At 47.0% G+C, this 24155-nt stretch overlaps 1 protein-coding gene across 1 annotated transcript in view; it reads right to left on the bottom strand.

Annotated features, from left to right (window-relative positions):
* Positions 1-24155, bottom strand: part of MED27 (mediator complex subunit 27) — a 192465-nt gene that overhangs the window by 33945 nt on the left and 134365 nt on the right. The gene's annotated exons all lie outside the window — the stretch shown is intronic.

The raw sequence follows: 24155 nt of genomic DNA on the forward strand, positions 1-24155 counted from the left end.
GGCAGAGCTGTTTTACTCAGCTTTTTTCACTGCTGCACCCAAAAGACCCAACCAAAACAACTGCAGAGGAGGAAAAGTTTATCTGGGGGCTCATGGTTTCAGAGGTCTCAGTCCACAGACAACGAGCTCCATCTGTCAGGGCTTGAGGTGAGGCAGGACATCGTGGCGGAAGAGTGTGGTGAAGCGAAGCAGCTCACATGATGCTCAGAAAGCAGTCCACTCACCAGATACAAAGCATATACCCCACAGGGGCCCCTGGTGTACCTGCCTGCAGCCAATCCCATCAGGGGATTAAGTCACTGACTGGGTTCAGGCTCTCAGGACCCAATCTCCTCCTCTGAACCTTCTTGCATCATCTCACATGTGAGTTTCTGGGGGACAACTCATCCGCACCACGGCACAAGGGTACCAGGCCCAGGGGCCCTGCCCATACTGTTTAAGTCAATAAACTGCCTCTTTCCAGACTTTGGACAGAAAACGTGGAGCAAATGGGGAACAAAAAATAGCACCACCACAAGAAGGAAACCATGTAGAGAAGGGGAGCAAAGAAGGGATGGAGGGAGGGAGAGACAGAAAGACATACACCGGAAACCTGAACTGCCTTGGGATGCAACAGGCAGGCTTGCCTTCCTGTTCCTTTCCCGCTTCCATTTGCCCAGCAACACCTGTTACGTGCCCATCACATGCACGCAAGGCGCCGGCCCCCAGAGAGAAGAGATGAAGCAGACATTCACAGGCTAATGGCGTAGAGGAGCCAGGAACCAGCGCGTGTATGAAGGAAGAATCTAAATTGCAGAGTTACGAAAGAAGTGGACAAAAGGGGCAGCTTAAAAATCGATGATCTAGGTAATACCTGTATGTGAAAAATGACACCTTAATCTGGCCGTTCGTTTGTTTGCTGGTTCACTCGAGTGTTTACCAAGCGCTCACCACGTGCCGTGCTGGGCGATGCAGCTCTCTCGACTGGGCACTCCTGGGGTGGTGGGCAGAAATACGTACTCTGCAGGGCTCTTTGAAGACAGGAAAGCTAGGTAAGGGAGTTGGTTCAAATCTGGCTGAAGCCTCAGGGGCAGTCCAGCCAAGTGCGGGGCAGAGTGGCGCAGCTGAGGAGGGGCAAAGCAGGTCCGGGATGCGGGAGTGGCCAAGGGGGGCTGGCGGCAGGAAAAGCCCCTGGGGCTGTGACGAGGAGTGTAGTTTGGGTGCTGGGGGAGTTACTGCAGGGCTCAGCAGAGGATGACAGGTCTGGCGTGTGTGTAACAAACTGGCTGCTCTGTGGAGGGGTCAAGAGAAGAAACGGGGAAGCCCTGAAAGGGGGCAGGGCAGCAGGGTAGGGAGAAGCCAGGGCCTACCAACCAGAACCTGCTGAGGGACTGACGTGGGAGGTGGGAAAGGGGGAACTAAGGAAGCTCCTGGGTTTCTGGAGAGGAGATGAGAAAGAAGGGGAAAGCGGGAGGGGGAATCACTTCCTTTGAAATCTCTAAGCGAGGATGAGGCCTCGTGGCTGAGGGCTGGCTACTGACAGTTCCGCTCAGTGAACAGTCCTAACAGGCCCTGTTCCTCAGGTGGCCTTCACCCTGAGCAGCGCCCGTCCAGGTTAAAGGGTCCCTGGGATGCTCTTCCTGGAAAGAGGTGGGCCATGAACAAAAACAGGAGCTGTCCCCATGAAAAGCTATGCAAGTCCAGGTAAAGGCGGTCCCCACACACCTACTGCTTGGGTTAGAATGGCACCAAGGTGCCCTCTGGGGTGAACCTGGCCCTGGAAATTGCCATTTCTTCTGACGATTCCCTGGTTAGGCAGCACCTGGCTTTTTAATCTCGTCTGTAGGATGTATGCCAACTTGACCTTGATGTAGAAAATTTTAATTCAGATCAATACACGGACAAGGTCACTTTAAAATCCAATTAATATGAATGGAAAAATATGCCCCACAGTTCTGTGAGCTGAAAATGGAACAGTTGCAAGTTAACAACTACAAAAGAGACATCCACATAGCCCTGTTTGGATTCTTCTGTGTTTGATAATGCAGCTCTCTGTGTCCTTAAATACATGTGGTAGTTAGAATACCACAAAACTTTTTCTGCTTCTCTTCACACTGACTTAAAATTACACTGAATTTGTTTGAAGAAAAACATAACATACCCAAAACAGAATTTCTATAACCCAATTTTAAGCAAATTAAACCATGGACTTTAACTCACCTGGGAATCCCTAGAGAAACCTAAGGTTTTAACATCATTTGAATACTAGAAATTTGCATTTATATAGAATGCATTTTCAAAACTCTTTGCAATGATAACCATAACGGAAGGGGAAACTGAGGCACAGGAATTCTTGTTTATTCCTATAAGCTTTGTAAAACCAGGATTTAAGATACTTCCCAGATTCACTATTTCTACTCATGCATTTCACTCATTGAGTTTGAAGATTTATTTAATTATTTTATTATTATTTTGTTCACTTATTTTTTGGTGCTTGGGATTAAACCCAGGACTTTCCAAAACTAAGCACTGAGTTATATTTCCTGTCCTGTAAAACTTTACTTTACACAAAGAAGGAGAGAATTATGCAACAGATGATAGGAACATATTATTACTGGGTTCTTCCATGTACCCTTCCTTTGCTTCATTGCTGTCCTACCCAGAATCTTTTCTACTCCTAAATGAGATTAGAATAGAACATAATTGATCAAGCATACACTTAAAGACAGAATTGCTCTGTAACTACAAGGAGCAACTGTTACTTCTGTAAAACTGGAAGGAGATATTTTAGGGATACCCGAGAAACATCATAACCCTATTTCTCAATTTATTTCCTACTTGCTTTTGTGAGCTGGCTGAAGGGCCCGCTGGGGCTGCCTACGCTAGGAAGGTCCACAGCCTGCTTTCAGCTCCCCAGGGACCCTGGCGGATCTGGAGTCTGTCTGGCAATGGGGCTGAAGCAGCTTCCCACCTAAGCACCCGGCTAAGGTCACAAGACAGCTGTGTGTGTTATTTGTTCACCTCTACAGATTACACTGCTGCGACAAATTAAAAGCAGCCCATCTCTACTGCCAAAGGACAAGCTGCTGCCTCCCACAAGGTCTGCCCCCACCCCCGACGGTGCCTTGCACGCCCCTTCTTTCCAAAGCATACAACCAGCAGCCTTGCCCCTCACCCCGCCTCGTTACCGCATCTGCTGCTAGTATTAATGCTCTTCACACACTCATTATTCTTTAATGATGCCTGTTTGTAAATAGCAAGACGGGATGCAATTAAACCATGAGAGGCTAAATAAACACACATTCTAATTAGGATCTTTACAAGAGATTTTTTTTCATGTATAGACTGGAATTTACCTTTCATTAATCTAACTTAATTGCAATAGTGCACCAATAAAGAATCAACCCAAATTAAGTGCTCTAAATGATTTCCCCATATTAAGGGTGAGCAAGTGAGTCTTCCTTTGGGTAACAAGACAGTCTGCTGGAGAAGGGGACTAGACGGGAAGTCAGTGCCACTAAGCACTGGGAGGATTTCGGCAAGGTGACCAAGATGCTGGCACTTCTGATGCCATGAGTTAACAGGGTGAGGCTGCAGCTTGGAACTGCAGCCTCACCCCTCTCGTCATCAACACTGCTCGGTCCCAGTGCAGCAGACACCTCTCCTTACATCTGCCAGCTCTGTCTCTGGTTCCAAGAGACAGAGAAAGGATTTGGGTCTCTCGGTTCAGATCCCTGCCTGCTCCTAGGGGACGTGACTGGAGTGTGTGCTGTGCAGCAGGCAGTGGGTACTTCTGTTGAGGACAACATCTGTCAGGCAAGTTTTGACCCTCGACTCCAGAAGGTGTGAAAGATTATGTATATGTGGAGACCAATCTGAAGCAGAGTAAGACGGCCGATGGCCTATCAACATTAGACACAATCTTTTAGCACAGACCTCAGAGTACCTAACAATTTACTCATTCAACAAACGCTAAGACCCTCCTAGGTGGCAGGTGCTGTGCCAGGGTTAGGAAACTACTGTAAGGAAAATGTTCCTCCATTTCCATTGTTTCTGTATTGCCGTGTCCTCCTCTGGTTGCAGCTGCTAAACACCTGTCATCAAACTCCTTGTCAAATATGGAAGGCACAAACATGCAGAGGCCTCATCTTCCCTCTGGCTCCCCAATGAGCCAGTGACACCACTGGGTTGGAAATGAGAGTTTTGAAAAAGTCAGGTCCTGTAAAGTCCAGGTGGTTGAGCCAGCCACCGTGGGGAACCAACACCATACATTAGACTCCATCATCCGGGTAGTAATTAGTTGCTCCCATACTTTAGTTGAAGGTAAATATTTGAAAATTTCTCCAGGATAACATTTCCCAAAGTGTACTCTGTGAAAAGGGGTCTGTGGGCCAATACCTCTGGCAAACTACAGGAAACATTCTCCACTTGAAGACTCCGTTTGCGGAGGAGGCAGACTCAAGTCTCTGAGAAGGACTGCAACCACGGAGACTGCTTTGTTTTGTTTAGCCAGTGACTGCTTCCTCAGCTTACTGAGCATGCCAGCTTCCTTAAGGGTCAGTGTGCCATCAACAACGAGTGTTGTTCCCACTTTGGGAAACATCGCTGTATTAGGATCAGGAAGAAATACCTGGCCTGTTCAACCAGTCACCAGTGCTGGACGCTCGGCTCCTGCTTCCTCCTCTGCTAAACCCCTGGCCTCATTCACTGCCTGCAGGTAGCAATGCTGCTCCCCTGCCTTTACCCATGGGAATCCACTGAACCCTGGCTCCGTGTGCCAGCTGAGACTCCAAGGATCAGAAACAGCTCCCTGAGAGACTGTGGATAAAAATCTATCAATTCCAAGATGCTTAAATGCTGCCAGTTCAAGAAGTTTCAAAGATTCACTCTTAAATTCATTTTTATGGGTACATTACAAGTCTCTGAAAAACCCAGCTTCATAAAGCACCACCAACAGCTCTCACTTAATCACTCTGGTAGATCATATATAAAAACAAAACAGAGCTAAAAAAACCCTTCCCTGTTAGCGAGCAGATGTCGAGCCCATTTGCAATTAATACGACCCACTTCCATACAATCAGACTGCTTAAAATTCCTGGAACAAGATGTAAAAGTTAAGATGCAAATGTTCTGATTTTAATGAGAATGAATGGAAACTATAAAATCCTCTCTCCCTTTGAGGGTAAGTACAATCTACATATAAGTCCCAACTGTACACTAAATTTATCAACAAAACAATCATTTGATAAAACCCGTGTGGAGGTAGAAAATAGAACTGGGAAAGTCTGCAGTATTTTCAGAAAGCATTTCCTACTAAAATTAAATTTTATCAAAATGCTTATTCTTTTAAAAAGCTTAAGAAAATACAAACTCATTTCAACACTCTTCCCCCAATCACCGACATGTTGTGGCAGTTTCCTATCTTTTTAAGATGCATGCCACCTTTTCCTGGACAGAGACAGAGGGGACAAAAGACCAGAATGATGGCATTCCGTGGATCTCACTTCCGATGAAGTTGAGCTTTGCTGCTCAACCTGAGCCTCGGTTTCCAACCTGTACGATGGTGACAGCACCTTCTGCTGCAGGTGGGGTGGAAACCAAGGAAACAAGCACCTTGAAAGGCCAGAGGTAGAATACGTGCTTAGCATGTGTGAGGCACTGGCCTCGATTCTTAGCATCATGTATAGATAAGTGAATAAAATAAGGGTCCATCAACGACTAAAGAAAAAGAAGCCAAGTTGTGCCTTAAAAAAAAAAAAAGTCTCCCTTCCTCAGGCTCCTGGAATCTTGCCCTTCCTTGATGACTCACCTGTTATTCCTCTCTGGGGGTCTGTACTTTCAGTAAGGCAGTGTTTTCTTCTCAAGGGGGGCCCTGGCTCAGCTCCGTTTGAATGGGACACTCCAACCCCCTTTGGTCCATCAGGTTTGAGGTGAAACTGATGTGTGTAACTAGCACCCGCCTAGGGAGAGTGCAGGGGCAGAATGCTGGCCCAGCACGTGTGAGGCTCTGAGTTCCACCTCCAACACTGCAGCGCAACACACACAACACACACAACCACAACACAACACAACATAGTAACCAGCACCAGAGCAGAGCAAGGATTCTCTAGACCACTGGGCAGTCTCTGCTGAGGCACACGGCACCACTGGAGGACTGCCTTGCAGCACTGTTTACAGCAAGGGCCATAACCTCCCTCCCTCCCCCAGCTCTTAAAAGAGGGCCTCCTCCGTGCCAGGGACAGTTCTATGCCTTGGAAATACGACCAGAAACACAAAAACACTGAGTAGAGTTCTGTTTTTCTGGGGGAAGCGCCCAGTGGAGGGGGATATACTCATGCATGAGAGCAGAAGGGCAGGGACCAGGCACTGACTCTCCTTTTATCTTCTGTGACTGGCAAAGCCCTGAGGAAACCAGACACTCAAAAAACATTTGACAACAAGGAACGAAATCAAGATGGTAAGACTTCAAAGGCACAGTGAAATTCTTAGAGGCCTGGCAGTGCTCAGAAACATCCAGAGATGGGAGGCGGTGAAGTATAGCAGAAAGCATGTGCACTGTAAGTCAGACTGACCGAGGCCAACCTTTAGTTCTGGGGCTCACCTGCGAGGTGCCAGGGCAAGTTCTTCTGCCACCCCCAAGGGCTGGAACAAACTACGCTGCCGAACAGCACATTCCTTCACTTGGTAAGTACTAGGAGACTCAGCAATGCCAGGAATTGTTTCAGGCTCGGGGACACAGCAGTGAACTGAGCAGTCGCTGACCTCCTGGAGCCCAGGTTCTGGATGGAGACTAATAACATGGAGGCCAGCGGCCTCTGGGGCAGAAGAGTGACATCAGAAGAGCTGCTGCAGGGTAGAAGATCACAGCAGCAGAGGCACAGAGGCAGCCGGGTGGGGTCGGGTGAATGGATTCTGGATATATGTCAAAGGGACAACCCACAGAACCACGACTATGAAGTCTGAGGGAAAGAAGAGACAAGGCTGACTCCAAGTATTCTGGCTAGTGGGGTTGGTGGTGTGGCTCAGAGGCAACCTCAACTGAAACACAACTCAAGAATGGGGGAGACTGTGCTTCCCTCCTATGCCTGACAGAGGCCCCGCGTTACTTACGCAGGATGTCTAGCAGAAACAGGAACGTGCTTTTACTCACCAGGTCTAGGATCAGCACCTGACATGGTAGTTAAGTGCCAGGAAGCAGCCTACAGAACCTTTAAGATCTTCACTAAGAGCCCAGCAGAAACCACTGTGACCCCCATTCCCACTGCCCACCCCACTGGCCACAGCTTCCTGGTTGGCCAGGGGCTGACACAGCAGCACTGCCAGGGAGAGCTGCTGTCAGCTCACTGTCACAGAAGAGGAAACAGTGGCACAGAGGAGTGATGACCCAGTCACTTAGTTGGAAATGGTCATGCAATAATCGGAACCCAGGCTGCCTAGTTGGCCTCTGAGCAGGTCAACTGTGGTGATGGGCATGAAGACAGGCAGGACTCCGCTAGCTACTCAGCACCGTAAGTGCTGTTAGTGTACGTTAACAGCCAGCAACGGAACTCACATAACTAACACCACCACAGCCTGCGCTGGTGTAGACTCGCCCGTCCTTTAATTCAACTGCCATCAGCAATGGACTGTGCATGTCACTTTTATTAAAATCCAACAACTGTTTTATCTTAATACACGGACACAATGAAAAGATTAGCTAGAGGGAAAATCAACTGTATAGACTGTGATTAAGGAATAAAGTAAAATACCAAGATAAATTGCCTTTAAAATGGTTGAAGACTTAATATAGCCTTGAAAGGTCTCAATTATGTACACACTTGGTCTATACAGTATAAATTCGGGCTAATGAGATTCAATTGCTGTGTATAAATCTGAATAAGGACAATCTGCTGTTGTCTAGAGACAAAAGCAGTTTGGGATTCTGTGTTAATCACTTTTCAAAAAAAAGATTATGATTCAGGAAGAGTAACCTCATTTTTGCTGAACATTATTGATCATAGTCACCTTGGTGCTGACAGCAATGGTCCACTTGGTCTAATACAATACAAACTCTGAAACAAGTTGCAAGAGATCCAAAGAGTCGATTGATCAGTACCACTGTTCTGCTAATAACAAGATCAACAACAATAATTTACATTTTCTCTTTGTCCTATGGAAATTATGAAGTCCCGAGAGAACCCTCTTTGCAAAGTTCCCCACGTCTAGTATCAAAGGCTATGTAAAGCTATGTACTGGGGCGGAACACAGCAGACACTGATAGCTGACTGGCAGGTCCCAGTACTTTCCCTCTGGGATCTTCGCGAAGACTTTGGTACAGCACTGTTGTAAAGCAAGTGATCCATTTGCCATCAACCCCTGACTTTCTGTACGCAGTACACCCTGTCAATGCAGCACAAACAGGGCTGTAGGGGAGGCCCCAGCCTGGAAGGAAGCGCAGGCCTCAGAGAGGGCAGCACAGCCTAAGCTCAACACACAGTAATTTGGCCAGGGGTGGCAGAAGGGGGCCCAGGCAGGGAGAACTGCAGGTATAAAGCACAGAAGAGGCTGGAGTGGAGGGCCTGGGGAGCCCTGGGGTGCCTATCGGGCCTCTGGAAGCCAGGAGGTACTTTTGTGATGGAGATACCAGACCTGATTATAAAATGAAATTATAAAAACATTATGATGAAGAACAATGTGGGGGAAGGGTGAATTCTCCTATACTTCGTAACTTTCTGAATTCTAGAAATGTAGTGCATCACTCAATTGCTAGGCCAATTAACTGCTGTCTAAACTATGATCTTGTAGGCTTAGTTCTTATAAGTATAGGTCTCAGGGAGACACACTCAAGTCATCTTGAGTTACTCTGCCTGAGGTGAAGGTCGCTGCATGATAACACTCACAGGTGTTTTCCTGTCTTCGTTCTACACCTGTGAACTACTTATTGTAAACTCCCTGTGCAAGGTCTTCGGTCACATAGGCCAAGAATTCAAACCCTCCAATGTTGTAATGGTTAAGAAATGACGTCAAATTTCCTAGTAAAGTTCCAGGTAGCTTCAGCTCAGGGCCTAGAACTTCAAAGTGCTACCTCACCTGGGTCCACCTGCATAAGTAAACCTGAGTTCTCCAAACCTCCGAGTGGTGCTTGGTCCCCTGCTGAATGTGATTTCCATAATACTTTTGCTTGGCAATGAGTGGAAGAGTACGGTGGCCAGTTTCCACCAAGAGGAACCCTCTGAAATGCCTCTGCTGAGAAACACTGGAGAGCACTGGGACAAAGGGGGCAGGGAGAGAAAGGGAAGCCGAAGCTGGGCTGCGAAGACCACCTAAGCTGGAGGGCAGCTTCCTCCTGCAAACAAGGGGCTAGCAGAGGAGGGGACTACATCTCTGGAACGATCAATCTAGTGGGCAATGGAGAGGATGCAGCATCTAGAAACAAGGGCACCAGGAGACCAAGGAGAAGGCTGGGGCCAGAGTGCAGACAATAGGAGGCAGAGCAGCGAGGACAGGGTAGAGGCTGCTATGCGGGTGTGTGGTGGGCCTGGCGCACACTGGGAGGAGACAAGGGGCACTGCAAGGGCAAGGGGCACACTGCTGTAGGAGGTCATAGTTTGGGGCTCTGCGCTTTCACAGGGTATTTGACCAATAAGCATCTGTTACAAGAAGGATTAGTACAGGAAAAGGAAGAAGCCAAACTAGGGGCAGAGAGTAAAACACGCAGGCTGGTCTAAAAAAAGCCAGTGTTTACCTGGAACCAAAGCAAACCAGAAGATCCCAAACCAACAAAGCTACGGCAGCGGCAGCACCCAACCCACCACTCCGAACCTCGAACACACAATCTCACCCCGCGAATGGCAAGCACTCCCTGTTCCACCAGACAGAGCTCAGCTAATAGATGCAAAACATTTTAAACGTGAAATTCAATAAAACTCCTTTGAAACTGTCTTCTCCCTAATGCCAACGCCAGCCTACGAAGCTGATCTGCCAGGGTGGCAGGATGAGCTCCTCAGCACCTGGGGCACATGTGGCTGAAGCACATGGAAGAAAGCTAGATACGGTGAGGGCTTTGACAAGTCTGATGGCTGCTGGCATGTGAGCATTTGGAGGAGGCACAATTGAGGCTGCCTAACTTGGCTACTGTTCATTTAGTCTAACTGCTTTAGGGCATTTTTGAGAAACTCTGCTACCACCAGGCCTGAAGATGTAAGTGCCTGGTCACTTCCAGAATGACCCATAACTAGAGAAGTCAAAGGAACAACACCCCTGGCACGGGGAAGCAGGAAAGCAAGGGAGAGGGAAGGGTGTCAAATGCGCCTAAAATTAGTTCCAAGAACAAAACAAAAACTATGTCGTGGGCTGGGGCTGTGGCTCAGTGGTAGAGCACCTGCCTCACACATGGGAGGTACTGGGTTCGATCCTCAGTACCATAAAAAAAAAAAAAAAAAAAAAAAAAAAAAAAAAAAAAAACACGGGTATTGAGTCCATCTACAGCTAAAACAACAACAACAAAACCCAACCACCATGTCCCTAAATTTGACTTGGAATGCTTTTGTTCAAAATAAAAACAAAGACACTCACAATGTGTTCTTTCCGCCTTAGCTGGTGAAGCTGCGAAGGGACGCCAGGCCAGCACTCCATTGCTGCGCCCCTCTGGTGCCCTTCTCAGGGCCACTACCCAAGAGCAGAGTCTCACACGCTCAGCCTGCAGGCCACCTGAAAGCCGCCCGGAAGAGATGCCCTACGAATATTCAGGCTACTGAATAGAAAAGGAGGGAGGAAAGCAGGAGCCACCACATCAGGAGGCAAGCAGAAGCCTCGAGGAAGGCGGGGCTCCACGTGGGAGCCTGTGGGAGTGCAGAGTTCCTGAAAGCTGTCCCTGACCGCCCAGGAGCTCAGAGCATTAAAGAGGAACGGGGCAGGGAACTCCCACGAGGGGCCGTGGCTTGTCACAGAACCCTCCACCTACAGAGCTTGAAAGGACCGAGTGTGGCTCTGGAGCTCGGATCCCCACAGAGCGTGGCGTGTGCTCTGCCTGAGGAGCCTCGGAATCAAGAGGGTCCAGAAGAACCGCCTGCGCAGCCCCCTCTTCATGCGCACTGCACAGCTTTCCGCTCGTGGTCTGCTCGGCCCTGACCTCCGCCTGGCCTCTGGGAGGCTGGACCCACCACTGGTGGCAGAACCCGACAAGCAGCTCCCAAGCCCATAGGAATGTGTCACACATGCCTAGAAAAGAGCTGCCAGCTGCCAGCCCCCTGTGCCTGGTTTTTACTGATTTGCTCTTAACGCTTTTCTGAGCTGGGTCCTGCTGGGCTGCCCAGCTGCTCTCACGCTGCTACTCAAGTGCTCCTCCTGCCTGGGGGGAGCGTCACTTTTCATAGGCTTTGGGGAAGTTTGAGCCACTGAGTCAGGCAGCGTCCAACTCGCCTATAATAGCCATGGGGCCTCGAGTCTCTTCAAGCCTCAGCTTTTCACTTGCAAAGTGGGGAAAATGCTCCATGGCCCCTGGTGTCCCAGGAGGGCGACTTGAGAAGGTGCATGGGGGAAGCTCCCTCAACAGACACTTCCTGAAGGAATCCCTTGGGTCAGGCTGGTATTTCCACACCTGATGGAATTTATACTTGAAAGGACAACTTTTCCTTTATAGATTTTAATTCTAAAAACAATGCACCATTGTAAAATAATATGTATTTTAAGTAGAAAAAGGATCGACCCCTTTTCTCACTCCCTGAATCAGGGCTACTCTCACAGCAGGGTGTGGAGTTGGCCCTTCTAGACTGCTCTCAAGTGCCCTTACCACCAGGCAGGTGTCCATTCCTCTTACAGCCAGGACACACACTCTGCATTCCAGGCTCCCTTGATAATATATCATTTCTTATTAGCTCCTCTCAGTATTTTAAGGAAAATATTCCAATTTTAGTTTCTTTATACATATATGCATGAATGTGAATAGCTTGTATCCCAAAGATAAAGCCAACTGTTTAACAAATAACACTGAGCACCTAATGTGCACCAGGCACTGTTTTAGGGTAGAGGAAACATCAATAAACACAACAAAGATGTCTCTCTGGTGGAGCTTGGGGTCCTTCCAGAGGAGACAGACAAAAAGCAATAATCCTAGCAGACAAGGATATCACACTACATTAGAAAGTGATAATCCTATTAAAAAATAAAGGGCATTCAGAGATAATGTGGGGAAGGTGCACATGGTGGATGAGTGGCGAGGGGGTTTACTGGTGCCAAACCTTGCAGGCCATGGGAAACAGGGGCTGGGGAAATTCCTGGGCCAAGGCCTGGTGGCAGCAGAGGTCTACTGAGTGAGGGACAGGGACAGGGGAGGAGTCAGAGGTGCAGCTGATGAGTCACTGTAAGGACATGGTCTTTTACTGGAGGCAAGTGGGCAGCCACTGCAGGTTTTGAGCAGAGAAGACACACAACTTGATTTTCCCTTTAAGACTCCCTGGCTCTGTGTGGCAAACAGATATAAGATGGGGCAGACACAGGAAGGCCAGCAGGAGGCTGCTGTGATGATCCAGGTGGGTAACACAGGCCTGGACCAGGGTGGTGGTAGCTGGGAAGTGGGGAGCCTGGTTAGATTCTGTATGTCATCTAATGTGTATGTCTTAAAAAGCATCCTTAACAATGTTAACTTCGTATTTTGAAGAAATTTTGAACAACTTCAGACTTAGGGAAGAGTCGCAACAATGTCTAAGAATGCCGACACACCCTTCCCTGGATGCCCTGCTAGCATGGTGTCCCTCCCTCGGCTCACACCGGCCCTCTAGAGACACAGTCTCTCATGGAAGTTCACCCGTGAACTTGAGCATCTACCGGTGATCAATCATCACTACTGTACTCAATTCCTTGCACATTTATCAAGTTCACCTTATCTGCCATGAGGAATCATTTTCCCATGGCTGCAATGGTATAGTGGCACCTCCCAATTCTTTCTTCACTTATTTAAACAGCACTCAGAGTGTTAATGCACTGTAGACTGTGATCCATGACGATCAGGGTTTTTGGGTTTGGTCAGTGGGAGTCCTTTCAAAATGGAGTCCTTGGACATGTGCCTGTCATTCTGACAGTGTCCCCTACTTTCGGCCCAGCAAGGTACTCCAGGCTCGTCTCGGACTTCCTCTGCCCCAGTGCTGGAATCAGCCACTTTTCCAAAGAGCTCTCCTTGGCATTGGGCCACGTGCTGGGTGCGCAGAGATACATTTATTTCTATCTCTATTAATAACAATCAGTTCATGTTGATACTTCAGATTGCAATACAATACCAAAGGTTCATGTTCACATTTTTCTACATCTTAGCTTTTCCTCTCCAAAGCATGAAACCTGGCTCCATTATTATAAATGTATTTCTGTATGTGCTCGATACTGGAATAGTTTCAGAATTACTAACTCAAACCCCCTGAAAAACCTGCCAACCAGTAAAACTTACTGTTAGTTGACAGTTACCACAGACAAAAGGGTCCGAGTCAAAATGCCACGCTCAAAGGCTACCAGGGTTCGTTCTCTCTTCTCCCCGCAGCATGGACGCATTATTCAAGTGAGTTATAGTTAGGTTCGGTTAGGTTACTTTTTCTGCTTACATTCTTCTTTTTTTTTTGGGGGGGGGGGTCTTCTTTTTAATTTCATTTATTTATTTTTAGAGTATGTGCACGGCAACACGGTTCTGGGAGCTAGAATCCAGTCGCCTGCCCAGCACCCCCGCCTCGCCTTTCTTGCCTACCCTCCCAGGAACGGCCTCTTCACATCCTTCCCAAGTCTCCCCTCCACAACGGGCAGGTGACATGTCTCCCAGCTCTGTTCTTACACAAGGAGGCTTATGATGGACATCCTCACACTTCCTCCTCTATCTTTTAAAGGCAGGAGAAGCAGAGTGGCGCACGGTGGGCTGTTTCCTGGCTCATCCGCGCTGCTCCTCTGCACCAGGTGATTGGAGTTTGGCAATCACAAAGGAGCTGCCACGAGTCACCATGCACACCTCCTTCCACACTGTCGGCTGTCGGGTGTCCTCAGGGAGGTTCCTAGAAGTAGGTTGGTTGAAGGTAGAGCCGCGTGTGGTTTGAGGGGACACTGCCAAAGCCCTTCTAAAATGTCAGACCCATCTGTATTTCCATTAGCAATGTGTGAAAGGCCTGTTTCCTTACAGCCTCTCCAACAGAATGTTTTGTTGTGCTTTTTAATTTTTGCCAGTCTGGTAGGTGAGAAATGGTACCTGAGTGAGTTTAAATTTGCATTTATTTAATTACGAGTGAGGTGAAACATCTTCTCATCTGTTTAAGTACCATTTATATCTTGGTGAACCGTCTGCTTCTTTTCCTCAGTTTCTTGATCCTTTTCCTTTGTTTTTTGATTAAAGAGTTGAGGGAGCTTAGCCCCGTACCTGCATGTTGCAAACACTTGCCTGACTGCTTTCAGTCTGGATGCTTACTACCACGCTAGAGCAGGAACTCGTGACTCCACCCTCGCCCTGCTCTGCTCTGCTCTTCCATCAGCCGTGAGCTGCATCCTGAGCTTAGAGAGCTCTCTGCTGGGGAAGCCCATCCTCCGCAGAGTCCCAGAGATGGGCTCACAGGTGCAGAATTCTTAAATGTTTAAAATGGTCTTTCTTTGGCCTGGAAACCTAAAAGACACAGACACCTACATTTCCTTGACTCACACTGTTTTGAAAATGCTGTTCCAGAGTTGTCTTGCAAGGCAGTCTGATTCTTGTGTCTTTGTAGCCTGACCATACTACTAGATGTGACTTAGACCTGACTGGTGTTGACCACCCCAGGTACCCGGTGGCCCTTTTCAATGTGTGGACACAGACCTGCTCTAATTGTAGGAAGCTTTCCTCAAGTTTTCCACATCAGCTCTTCTTCTCCTTCGTGGCCTCCGATTCTACCTATGTTGTTCCTTTGTGTTTTTCATTCCAACCATTATCTCTCTGGCTTTTTCCACTTCTTTCATCTTGGTTGTTTCAACAATGAAATGTATGCATTGGTTCTCTTGATTGTTTGCCCTTTCCTAGGGTGCATTATTAAATTTCATTTTAATTTCTTCTTCCATGAACATCTTCAAGTTGGGCCTTTAATTTCTAAGATAATTTTATTTTCCTCCACTTTTGCTTGAGTGTAACAAATGTTCATTTCTTCATATTTTCTTCTGAGCTTCTGAATTTACGAGGATTTCTTCACTTCTCCAAATGCTGCTGAGCTGAGTGCTGGGGACCATCTTCTGCCTTCAGGTGTCTGTTTCTCCTGGGGGCAGGGTTCCTTTGTTGAGGTGCTCCTTCCTTCAGCATTTTATTATGAAGAAGTTCAAAAATCCAACAAGTTGAAAGAACCGTGGAGGGAGCACTCGGATTCCCTGAGCTGAATTCTACACTACCATTAGCCTCTACTTGCTTTACCGCACGCAGGCCCAACCAGCCAGCCACTCACTGATCCAGGTGGTTTTGATGCATATGAAAGTTGCAGACACTAGTGCACTCATCCTGAGCACCTGGGCAGCATGTTGTTAAGTAGCGTTCAATGCTCATTTTTTTTAATTTTTTTTTTTTTTTTTTTTGAGGGGTCAGAGCTGGGGATTGAACTCAGGGTCTTGTGTATGCTAGGCAAGTGCTCTACCACTGAGCTACATCCCAGTCCCGTTCTAAATACTTTTTTTTCTCTTAGATGTAAGATTTGCTTGTGATGAAACACACACATCTTTAGTGTACTGTTCTCTGCATTTTGACAAATCCATAAGCTACGTAGACCAGGCCTCTACTGAAAAACAGTACTACTTACACAACATCTTCCTCTGCCCTTCCCAGTCAGTGCCTGCCTCTCCCTCCTTAGAGGAAATGATGCTCTGACTTTTACTCATTGTATTCTGGCCTGTTCTAGAACTTCATATGGATGACACCACACAAGCTATTCTGGCTTGTGCGAGGCATTTCTCACTCAGCAAAGGACAGTGAGAGCACAAGTAATAACAGCTCACCAGAATTTGCTTCCCCACAACACCTGCCGCCATTTTTAAACTCACAAATAATTCGTAGCATTGCCATTCTTGGTCTTCTGATTGTATTTGTTAGTTTTATTTGCTCTTAGTTTTTCTGTATTTCTTAGAGGATACGTGAAGAGTCTTGGATTTAGATAACCATCTGTAATCAGTCTTCCTCCCTCCCTCCCTTCCTGTACTGGGGATGGAACCAGGGTGTTTTACCAGTACCCTGACCCCCTTTCCTAAATTTTGAGACAAGGTCTTTCTTGCTAAGTTGGCTGGCCATGAAAACTTTTGATCCTTCAGCTTTCATCTACCGAGTAGCTGGGACTTCAGGGGAGCCACTGCACCCAGCTGCCATCTGTAATATTCCTGATTACTGGCATTTTCAAATATAAAGAGAGATTATTTAATAACAGTGCAAATTAAAAAATGATCAAGATTTTGCAACATCTGCTCTGTCTTTCCAGTTTTTCTTCCTTTTTAAAAATTATTGTTGTTGGTGGTGAAGTACTTAAGAACAAACTTCACACATGCTGTCAGTTCAGATCTACATATTTCAGTATCGACCTCTAGAAGATATGGACCTTCAGTTTCATAGTTATGAGGACATTAATAGGCTTAACATGATTACCAACATTTTGTTGGTATCATTTCATATTTAGACTATGCTAAAATCCTTTTTCTTGCTTAAAAAGAGTTCTACAGCTGTTTGTTCAAATACTAATTTGAACAAGGTTTATACTTTTCATCTTTGCTTTTATTTTTTGACTTTGTACCCTGAGATCTTTAGTCACTAATACATTGCTCATCTATGTCACTGCCATTTTGGAATGACTTGAGATTATTATTTTTCTTTTTTGGGTAACAGGATCTCAATTATGTTGCCCAACTGGTTTTTAATTCCTGGGCTCAAGTAATCCTCCTGCCTCAGTCTCCCACCTCAGCCTTCCCAGGAGCTGAGACTACAGGTGGTGCACATCCAGCCTGGCTGTTTTGAAAATCTGTAATAACTGAACATGGTTATCCTGAGGGCAGTAATTCCCAAACATTTTGGTCCTAGAACCTCTCTACACTCTTGAAAATTATCAAGGAGCTCAAAGGGCTTGCTTCCGTGAGTTGCATCTATCAGTACTTGTGTGTTACAAATCAAGTCTGAGAAATGTTGAAAACACAAAAACACATAAGCTCTTGGGTGTTAGCACAATGATGTCACTTCATATTATGTAGTTTCTGGAAAATTCCACCATAAACTTTGAATTAATAGGAAAGGAAAGCAATGCCTTAGTAACTGCCATGGAAGTAGCTCTGACCTCACAGGTCCCTTGAAAAGGTCTCTGCAACTCTGTCCCCAGACCACAATTTGAGGACTGCAGCATTAAAGAATGAGTTTCTGGAAGCAGATGTTTCTGGAGAAAGTTTGGTAAAACCGTTCTTGTGTGTCAAAAATGGAAAACTACAAAGATAATTTTTTCTTAAAAAGTCTGTAAAATGGCAGTTTTACAAAAAATACATTAAACCAAGAATTCAAATAATATTCGGGGTAGTGACAAAAATGTTAAAACTTGGGTTTAGATTCCCAAAGTGATTCTCCTGTAGCATCACAGAATTTGGGCCTGGGTTGGCCTGCAGAAAGGTCAGAAGGAGCTGGGCATGGAGGCTCACAACTTAATAAGACCCTGTCCCAAAAATAAGTAAGTAAAAAGGACTGGGGATGTAGCCCGGTGGCAAAGTGCCTCTGAGTTCAATCCCCAGTAACAAAACAATAAACAAAAAGTCTGAAAAACCACTAAAGTCATTGTCTTTGTATGTTTGGGAAAAAGCTATTTTCCAAAATTGCTGGAGGGTGTAACTTAGTACAACTGTTCAGGAAAATATGTTGGCATTTTCACAGGAAGTTGAACATTTGAGGCCATAAACCAGGGCTTCTCAAACGCGGCACTTTGGTCTGGGGGAATACTCCTGTCTGGGCAGGGTCTCCTGCTCTCTGTCTAGCAGGTGCCAGCAGCTCCCTCCCCCACGTCCTGGCGCTGCCACATGCTTCTTGTGAGGCCACGACCATCAGCAGTCAGGAACACCCTTCCCAACCAAGCAGTCCCACTCCCGTGAGGAGACCCAAGAGAAGCTCCAGCCCACAGGGCCAAGCAACGAGAACCAGCGTGGTCTGAGAGGACTGCTCACCACACAGACCAGGAACGAGCCAGTGAACATGGACAGAGAAGTGGCCAGCTAAAGTAGAAAACATTTAGATAACGGAACATTTTATATCAGCAAACATGAATGAACTACAGGTAAACCAACAATCTGAATGAAATTAAGTTAGGAGTTAGTAAGATATTGGTCTATGGAGATGTAATATCTCTAAATACACTCAGTTGAAAACAGAAGAAATGAAAGAATACACTCATTAGAATAAGGCATGTTTCAAGCTTGTATGAATATATCAAAATGTTTTCTACTGTTGCGTGTAACTAAAAAGAACAAGAATTAAAAAAAAAAAAAAATACATACTAGTGTGATAAAGTATGCCCCCCGGTGGGGCAGGGGGCAGAAAGAGAATGATGAACCCCTGGAGGGGAAACAGGTCCTACTGGGGTCAGGGAGGCACTCAGGAGGTCCAGGCTGCAGACAGCACCTGGCTCTTGGGAGGGTGGTAGGTTCAATACCACTAAATAAGTAAATATGAAAAGGTCATGCCTGGGTCAGGAAGACAGCGAGTCATCAGTCAAGGATCAGGATTCATTAAACTTCATCCACTTAAGTCAAAATTACAAAAAGCTCACACAATCCCACATCCTACCAGCCTCGGAGGCTAAGCCGGCTCTCGCACATTGAGGGTGGCTCCTTCTCCCTCCCGGGTTCCCAGTGCCCCACTGCCCTGCTGTGAATAGAACTTCCCCCCACCCCAAATGCAGGCTCTCTTACGCTTGGCTTCCTCTCCTGGACCCCACCCACCAGGCAGCTATGGCTTCAGCTCCCACAGATGCTGCCCTGGCCCTGCCGCACCCTCTCCCTCTCCAGCTCCCCTGCCCTCTTCTGTCCACCTTAACCTCATCACCCACATAATATCACGCAGCAGTGGCTGGTCTCTTGTCAGTTTTCTGAGCTACAATGCAGCTCCAAGAGCACAGGGCTGTGCCTGGTCCTTACCAAGCAATGCCCAAAAGTATGTGCTTCTTTCCGGCCCAGCGCACAGTGTTTTTTGTATAAATATGCACACTTCAGTGGCACAGCTCGCAGGTCAGTTTGACACCAGAGCTGGGACTCATCAGAAAGGCCAGACTTCACCACGAGTCCAAGGCATGATGGGTTCAACGTCACATTCTTAAACTGTGCTCCGCAGGTCCCTTGAGAGGCCCTGGATGCACGGGAAGTGCAGCAAGAGCTGCACGCTGGGTTGCTATGCGTCAGCCAGGATGTGCCACGCTATGCACAAACTCCCCTGGTGGCTCTCAGGCCCACTCGAGAGCAGTAGAGAAATCCAGGCCACAAACAGTTAAGTTGTTTGGCAGACTTTCCTCCCTCAAACAACTTGGGGCAGAGTTAAAATGAGATAATGTGTCCAAATGGTTTCAGAAAAGATGTCATTCAAGCAAGGCTGGATGTGCTAAAAAACTGAAGGTTAGTTAAAATGTGCGTTTAGACAGAAAAATGAACTTTGTTTTTTTTTTTTTTAAATCAAATAACATCTAAATAAAGATCATAAAATATCAAGGTATATTTCAAATATCATGGTACAGCTTCTTTTTCTGGTTTTCTTACATTTTTATACCTAGTGGATCAAACATTGTAGATTAATATTTTAAATACTGAAAAGCCAGCAGCTTGTTCCAGTCTCTGACTCAGTTAAGTTCTTACAATATTTTGACTGTTTCAAGAAAATTAATAATGGGATGTTAGGCAGTAGATTAACTGAAACTAAATATCAACATAGCTAAATTTATTTTTGGATGACTGAGCTCATTCCTCCAAAGAACAGATACAGGATTCATTATATCATGAGATATTAACTTAACAACACCAGAACAGCCCCCAGTGGAGCAGAGAGAGCCAACATCCACAGATTATGTAAGAGGCAAAAGTTTAGGTAGCACAGCAGTTGGAACTGGAAGGGGTACTGGCTGCAACTGATCACCTAAGGCTCAAAAAGATAGCGGAAGTTAAGCCAATACTGCCCTGTTGGTTTCAAGGTCAAGCTGTTACTAATGCCTTGCTGCTGCCCTCCTGAGCAGCTAGTGCACAGCCCCACTCCAGCCAACACCAAGTCCAGGAAGCTTTTATTTCTGCCATTCATGTGTTTACTCGGCAAGTACTTACTGGCCACCTGTTTGTCCTCCTATTCCTCCTCTCACCCCTTCTACCCCTTCATGCACTACCCCTGGGCCCAATTGTAAGAAAGATTCGAGCATGTGCTTCTAGGATTGCTCCTGTTTCTCATAGGCTTGAAGCCCTGGTGCTGCCAGGCCAACCACGAGGAGCTGGTTTGGTTTCAGACAACCAAAAGATGTCAGTTGCTTTAAATAGAAGCCTTAAAAAGTGCCAGTTGCCCTGTTCTCCCTGCCTCGTCCTACATTAATTAGTAGATGGCCTTGGGCTCCTGGAGTGCAGATGGTCAGATGCTCAGGGGCGGCGAGGCTGCCTGGCGGCAACTGCTTATGAGGGAAGACACCGGAACCTGCCTTGTATCCATGGTTCGCCTGGAGTGCAATGATTGTGCTCCTCTTCCATGCACATGCCTGAGCCATCCGAGAGTCCCTTTGAACTCACGCACCAGAAGCCCAAGAGACTGGGTACTGTGGTGGAATCAGGGGAACGTGCTACTGAGGAACCTAGGGCCATTATCAGCAGCCACTTCTGGACCTGTGGGTATACCCATGTGGCACTCTACCAACATGCTTCACAACTCAGGTGACTCCTGGGAAAAAGCCACCCTGCCAGCCAGGTAAGGCCTGCACTGGCACCATGGCTTAGACCAACACTTGAAAATCTGAGCTTATTTAAAATGCAAAACTGGGAAGAACCCCAGCATGCCTTGACTAGAGAAAGAATGAAGTGCAGATGGTCACAGAATGGACTGCAAGGGAACAACAAAGATGACCAGCTACCACCCTGGGTGGGTGCATCTCAGAAACTAGTCTGTCAGGAGACTAGTTTTCATAAAGCTCAAACTCAAGGACCCTTAGGGAACCCATGCATGTAGCAAACTGCAATTTTTGGGGGGTGGGTACTGGGGATTGAACTCAGGGGCACTCGACCACTGAGCCACATCCCCAGTCCTATTTTGTATTTTATTTAGAGACAGGGTCTCACTGAATTGTTTAGAGCCTCACTTTTGCTGAGGCTGGCTTTGAACTCTTGATCCTCCTGCCTCAGCCTCCCAAGTCATTGGGCTTACAAGTGTGCACTACCACGCCTGGCTACAAACTGCATTTAAAATAGGAGAAGGGGTTCTTGGATGTGACCTCGGGTGGAAGGCAGGGATCAGGGAGGAGCACACTGCTTCTCTTCTGCTTCTCAAATTGAGTGGTGGGCTCACGGGTTTATCGGTGATTTATTACTTACATAACCATTACATATATTTCTTTGTATCTAACAATTTACACAAAAATTTTATTAAGAAAAAAATGACTTGCCTGGCACCTTTCAATTTTTTCAAGGCTCAGCATGAACTACATTCAGAAACAGGAGGACCACATCCTGGAGGCCTGGGACTCGGCAGGGTCCCAGCTTGGAGCTAGAAGAGAGGACTTTCCACTTGTCAGATGAGCACAGGTGGAGCTTCCTATGTCAGGGACACTGGGAGGACCAAATGAGCCGAGTTCAGCCACGTTTATTTACCATGCAGATCGCTGCTTTCTCGGCCTCGCCTCTTCCTGTGGAGAATTACTTCCCTTCCTCTTCTGTGCACGTCAGTGGGCAGCCAAGGCTGGACACCCTGCCCCCACAAAGGGGAACCAACAACCTCTGGTCGGCCAGCAGGAGCACTCCTCCCAGGTTGTATGGCATGGGTGGAAGGCCCTAATGACAAATCATCTGGGTCCAGGGCTCCAAGAGGATATTGTCCTGTTCCATATCTGTGTCTACTCTGGTTTTTGACCCTTCTGGCAAGTCACCTGGACCTCTGAGGCTGTGAGCATCACTAAGTAGCAACACGGAGGCTAAAGCCAACCCCTTCGTTGCTGAAGTGAGTCAGAACAGGTTTCTGTGGGCTGCGCCCGGGAAGCCTGCTGCAGGAGGACGAAGTTCAGGCTCTGGCCCGGAAGGGGGGACTTCCGGCTTCAGTGGCCTCCTGGCTGGCCTTTCCTACCAGGTTTACTCACTGCCCAAGCCTTCCAGAATACAGCGCATTCCAAGTCCCCCTGTGGAAAACACTTTCACTCCTGCTATGGCTCCTGAGGTGGTGCCCTTCTGACTGCACTGCGGGTCCCTGGCCTCTGCCACTGAAATCCAAGGGACAGGTTATTAGCAAAGGGGGTGGTGGGCAACAGCTGTCAGTCCTCACGGCCCTCGCAGCTGAGACTCCCCTTCCTCGTCCCTCACAGAGGATGGCGTGGCAGCGGCGGATGGCCTAGGGAACTGCATGCTACTAAAATACCCTCTTCTAAAAGCAGAAGCCAAATAAAGCAATTATGTTCAAAGTATGATTTCCCGCCTGGATGTGATTCTGAATCTAATCACCACCTCTATCCCTACAAATAAGCACCACAGGCTGTGAATTCCCGAGTCACTGAAGACAGGTAACAACTAGCTGGCTAAACGCACGGGTCTGAATTAGCCGTGGAAGGGGTAAAAACGGTCTGTGTGCTGTGGCTTCTTCCCCTGAAGAGTGCCCACACTCTCATCAGTCTTCAGAACAGCGGCTCCACAGGGAGCAGAGGGGCCGACAGGTCACTGTGAGACAGAGCTGCCTTCTCAGGTGGAAGTAATGCCAGCGTCTCGGCCTGTTTGCCTGCGTCCTGCTTACCCCACTCCCTCCAATGCCAGGTTCCCGCCTTCGTCACGAAATGGAGGCCCAATGACCCAGAAGTAATTTGAACAAACCTATTTCACTGAGGACGCTCTCATTTTTATCTTCATTAACTCTTTGGTTCCTGTCCAATATGCTGAAGGCAGGATTTATGTTTTATCTGCAGGCCCGAGAGGATCCTAACATGTACACAATTTGTGCACTTAATGGAGGCAGAAAATATTGCATGTTGTGTAGACAGATACCTTTTATATAAAGAAAATTGCTTTCTTTTTCTATCAAAAGAACACTGCATTATCTCATTCCCTTTATATTTTAGCAGAAAGAATTTTATAGAAAAGTAGCACGTTACCCAGATGAACTTCACTAATGTTTTTCTCACAAATGAAACACTGCACGCTTAACAAGCCCACATCCTTTCCATCTTTAGGAGGAAAACACGCGGGCACACACAATGAGCCTGCTCACCTAGGATGAATGGCTTGATGAATAGCAGGCCATCTGTAATCTATTTGTAAGGCTATTTGTAAGATTTCACTCAAGTAAAATGTGAAAATGGGAAGTGCACTCTGGGCTCAAGGCGGCAGCCAGTGACCAGACGTGGAGGCTCGGCTCTCACTGGTCAAGCTCTGCTGCCCGTGGAAGGTGGTGGTTCCTGAAAACCCATGCACAGGGAAGGGCCCCTCAGCACCTGCTGCCATACAGTGAAGAAAAGCTTGTTGCTGAGGCCCAGGCCTCTGGCTGGTAGTATGATTTGGCACTTCTAGTCCACTTTATTTCTGAAACACAGGGTCTCTGGTGAATTTATGAAAATTCAAATACTGGGAGCAAAATTATGAAGCCAACCTGCTTGGAGCAAACCCAAGTCAGAAAGAACAAAACCAGAAGCCATTGGTAACAAGGGTGCAGACACCTTCAAACATGGAAGAATTTTATTGATGATTCCCACGGAAGCTGGTTCAGTTTTAAAAGAGTATTTTCTTTGGCAGGATCCAATAGCTAAGCAGTATTCCTATCTCATGTAGCTCTTGAAAACAAAGAAAACAGTCACCACAGCATTGTCTGGGACAGGTCTGCACATAACTGACTGGAGGTGAGATGGGCTCACAGTGTCTTTGGTCCACTCAGGTTAACTCTCACATGAGCCTGCAATTCTGTTCAAAAGCAAGGTTTCAAAGTGTCGAATTTTTAACCTAGAGAATGCAATAAATAAAACATGGTATTTACCATCAAACTGGGATCTAATCTCCAGTCT

Source organism: Sciurus vulgaris (genome assembly GCF_902686455.1).
Source record: "Sciurus vulgaris genome assembly, chromosome: 15".
In the NCBI taxonomy this organism is placed as follows: domain Eukaryota; kingdom Metazoa; phylum Chordata; class Mammalia; order Rodentia; family Sciuridae; genus Sciurus; species Sciurus vulgaris.